At 38.5% G+C, this 4646-nt stretch overlaps 1 pseudogene; it reads left to right on the plus strand.

The window, feature by feature from the left end:
• Positions 1–3730: 3730 nt before the first annotated feature.
• LOC148200560 (uncharacterized) lies at positions 3731–4419 on the plus strand (annotated as a pseudogene).
• Positions 4420–4646: the final 227 nt, after the last annotated feature.

Consider the following 4646-nt stretch of genomic DNA (forward strand, 5'->3'; position numbering starts at 1 on the left):
AATATCGCTCTCTATGTTTAAAAAAATTAAAGGTTTGGAACTTAAACCTGCACGGATGACTCTCCAACTAGCGGATAGATCCCTAAAATATCCTTTTGGGGTGGTTGAAGACGTGCTTGTTAAAATGGAGAAATTCTTGTTTCTAGTGGATTTTGTCATTATGGAGATGGAAGAGGATATTGATGTGCCTCTCATTCTTGGGAGACCCTTTATGAAGACGGCTCAAATCTTAATTGATGTGGATAATGGCAAAGTCAAGGTGAGAGTACAAGGTGAAGAGGTGAATTTTGATGTGTTTGAAGCTATGTCTTATCCAAAAGATGATAAGGCGTGTTTTCATCTTGATGCACTAGATGAAGTATGTATGATTCAAGAGAATATGGTACGTTGCTCTTCTCCTTTAGAGGAAAGGCTTATTGATGCATGTGAAGATTTGAATGAGGAAGAAGAGGAATTGATTGATGAGTGCTTGACTGACTTGGATTCATTGAAAGAAGTCCCTTTTCAGGAGTCGAAAATTGAAGAGATTAATACCCAGGAAAAAGTCAAGGAAAAAAAATGGGATTGAAAATGCTACCTCCACATTTAAAGTATGTTTTCTTAGAAGAAGGTGGGAATAAGCCGGTCATCATCAATAATTCTTTATTCCCAAAAGAAGAAGAGTTGGTGGAAGTATTAAAAGCCAACAAAGAAGCTATTGGATGGTCATTCAGATCTTAAAGGCATAAGCCCAACTTATTGTATGCACAAAATATTCATGGAAGATAAGTATAGACCATAAAGAAGACTAAATCATGTGATAAAAGAGGAGGTCAGAAAAGAAGTGATGAAGCTTCTAGAGGCTGGTATTATATACCCTATTTCTGATAGTGCATGGGTAAGCCCGGTGCAGGTAGTGCCAAAGAAAGGTGGGATGACAGTTATATATAATTATAAGAATGAACTCATACCTACTAGGACGGTTACTGGGAGGAGGATGTACATTGATTATAGAAAGTTGAATAAAGCCATAAGGAATGATCACTTTCCTCTTCCTTTCATGGATCAAATGTTGGAAAGGTTGGTGGGACAAGCTTTCTATTGCTTTCTGGATGGATACTCAGGGTATAATCAAATTGTGGTAGATCCACAAGATCAAAAAAAGACAGCTTTCACATGTCCTTTTGGTATTTTTTTCTTACAGAAAAATGCCATTTGGATTATGTAATGCGCTAGCTACATTTCAAAGATGTATGCAAGAAATCTTTGCAGGTATGATAGAAAAATGCATAGAAGTCTTCATGGATGATTTTTCGGTGGTTGGTGATTCCTTTCAAGTGTGCTTGTCTAATCTGGATAGTGTTCTTAAAATATGTATGCAGACAAATCTGATTCTTAACTAGGAAAAGTGTAATTTTATGGTGACTGAAGGTATTGTTTTTGGGACACAAAATTTCTTCAAAGGAAATTGAGGTTGACAAAGCAAAAGTGGAAGTCATTGAGAAACTTCCACCACCTACTAATGTGAAAGGAATAAGGAGTTTTCTAGGACATGCCAGGTTTTATAGAAGATTGATTAAAGATTTTTCAAAGATTGTCAAAACTTTAAGCAATCTCTTTGTCAAAGATGTTCCTTTTGTGATGGATGATGAATGCATGAAGGCTTTTAATACTCTGAAGAAGATATTGGTTTCTGCGCCAGTAATTGTAGCTCCAGATTGGAATCAAGACTTTTAATGGAGAGAGAAAAACTGCAAAGGTTCTCCAATCAGGATTTTATTGGCCTACTTTGTTTAAAGATGCTCATAATCATGCTAGAAATTATGATAAATGTTAGAAACTGGAAGCATCTCAAGACAACATGAAATGCCATTACAGGGCATCTTGGAGGTTGAAGTCTTTGATTGCTGAGGGATAGATTTTGTTGGACCTTTTCCACCGTCTTCTAATCATGAATATATTTTGGTGGTTTTTGATTATGTGAGTAAGTGGATGGATGCAGTGGCTTGTCCTAGGAATGATGCCAGCACTGTTATTAAATTTTTGAAAAGGCAGATTTTTGCTCGGGTTGGGGTTCCTAGAGTACTCATCAGTGATGGAGGATCTCATTTTTGTAATGCTCAACTTGCAAAAGTACTCAGGCATTATGGTGTGAGACATAAAGTAGCGGCACCTTATATCCACAGACAAATGGGCAAACTGAGGTTTCGAATAGGGAGATAAAGAGGATTTTGGAGAAGACAGTTGCTTCATTCACTACTACAAAATTTGCTATAGATAACGCCCAATAGATAACGCTTTTTTAAATAAGCACTATCTATGAGTATGCAAAACAATAGATAGCGCTTATTTAAAAAAAAGTGTTATTTATATACATGACAATAGATAACACTTTTTTAAAAGAACGCTATCTATAGATCATTTATATTACTTTATTAACTCATAATTTAAAATAAATCAATAGATAGGACTTTTTCAAAATAGCGCAATCTATTCTAGTGTAATAGGTAATTTTTTTTATACCAGCGCTATCTATTTGAACACAATAGATTGTTGATGAATCGGAAAGTGTACCGAATCACACAAGTAATATAAAATGGTAAGACCAAGTACCGTATCCCAAAGAACTCTCGACACTAGACAGTCGTGTGATAACTTGATTAATTAAGACTTAAAGAAAACGAAATCATTGGTTTTAGATGCAACGACAGAAAATTAACTATGAATGTAGTTTGATCAATAGCAGAATAGCACAATGACGAACCGATGTTGTTTTTAATATGAGATGAGTATGTTGTTGGGGTTAGATTTCACCAAGTTCCCTCTCATGTATGTAAGAATTCTTCTTTATGCATTAATATTAACGTCACTCACTAAATCACTTAAACTCAATCCCTCAGCGAAATAAGCTTGTCCTTAATCACCAATTCATGCAATTCCTAAAATTCCTAGTAATTAAATGTGAACATCAAGAGCTTTAAGACGACCAAGACTCATACCCTCATCCTTGAGAAATATTACTCTTGGGAGTAATTCAACAAGAACCTGAATTGTAAGGAACCTCCCAAAACTCATGCAATTCATACATCACGCTATGAATTAGTTAAACAAAGCATGTAATAATCACAGATGAATTACTCTAACAATTAATGAAAAATCATATATTATTAAGAATAAATTCAAATACATGAGAGTTCACAAGGTTACATCATCCCCTAACAACAAATAGATTTTAGTTCGCCATAGACATGGTGAAACTAGATGAATAATGGAGAAGAATGAGATAGAAAAACCCTAAAAGTAGAAGATGGAAGCTCCCGCATCCAAATCCGCCTCTAGAGACTGAAAGAGTGTGCTGATGTGCTCCCTCTGCAAAAGATACCAAACCTAGGACGTCTGGATCCTTTAAATAGAACGAAAACAGAACAGAAACAAAGTCCGGCCCATGTCGCTGGCGCTCAAGCGCCCCACTTAGGGCGCCCGGGCGGTGAGCGGTGGTTCCTAACGCTTAAGCCTCAAAAAGGGGCGCTCAAGCGCCCCACTTAGGGTGCCCGGGCGGTGAGCAGTGGTTTCTGGCACTTAAGCCTCCAAAAGTTTATCATTCCTCTTTTGTTCTCATTTTTCCTTCTTCTCGTGATTCCATTTGCGTATCATTCCCACTAGTTTTCACTCCCTCATTCCCTACCACCATTAGTGGTTAAAAAACCCTAGGCTTTTAGGAAGAAGAGCAACGAGTGTGTGGAGGAAAAGAATGAGTTTGGTTGTAGGTTCGTACCAGAAATTCATCTGGGTCTCACCCTAAAGCCCCAATCTCAATCCCTAACCCCTCTTTTCTCCTACCTCTCCTCTATCAAAATTGTCATCGTCTCAGGCTCCGTCGTTGCTTCCGGCGGCAATGACGACATCATCCATCTCTACGACCTCTCTATCGCATCCTCCCTCAGTTCCCTCCACCAATACTCTGCCTCTGTCACCGTCCCTCCTTCTATGCCCCACCTAATCTCCCCTTCCCCTGCAACCTCATCTCTGCCGACGTCGCTACTCCCTCGCCATTTTTGACGCAGACGGCATCATCCATCTTACCACGCTCTTCGTCCATTGCAACACTACTATCATCGACCTTGCCCTACACCCGTCCGATGAGCGCGCCCTCACCGTTGCCTCGACAACTGCCTCGCCGTCTTCAACCTCGTTTGCGGCCGCCGCAATTGCTGCTTGCATCTCAACAAGGAAGCTACTCTGGTCAAGTTCAATGCGTCCGGCGACCACTTTTTTATGGCCGCGAAGGAGAAGGTTTTTGTCCACTAAACTAAGGATGCACGCATATTGTTCGAATTAGAATGCTCCAACCCAGTTTTGTGGGTTGCTCCTGCTAGCATATGTGCTTCTTCAATTCGTTCTTTGTTTTCTCGAATTATCATCGCACACCAAGTTGGTTAATTTTATTTTCTTTGTCTGTTCTTTTGGTGTTGTTGATTTATCTTTTGTTAATGATGCATTTTCTTTATCTTGTAAGAAGAAGAAGAAATGTTCCCTTGGATAAGGAATTCATAACCATTAATTTTGATAGGAAAGGAGAAAGGAAAATAATGGTACTGGCATTGCTGATTGATGTTAATTCACTAGTAGAAAAATGGTTTTTTACACCTGTTAAAAAAGGTTTTTTA

Source organism: Vigna umbellata, chromosome 4, assembly GCF_029865625.1.
Source record: "Vigna umbellata cultivar VRB3 chromosome 4, Vumbellata_1.0, whole genome shotgun sequence".
Lineage (NCBI taxonomy): Eukaryota > Viridiplantae > Streptophyta > Magnoliopsida > Fabales > Fabaceae > Vigna > Vigna umbellata.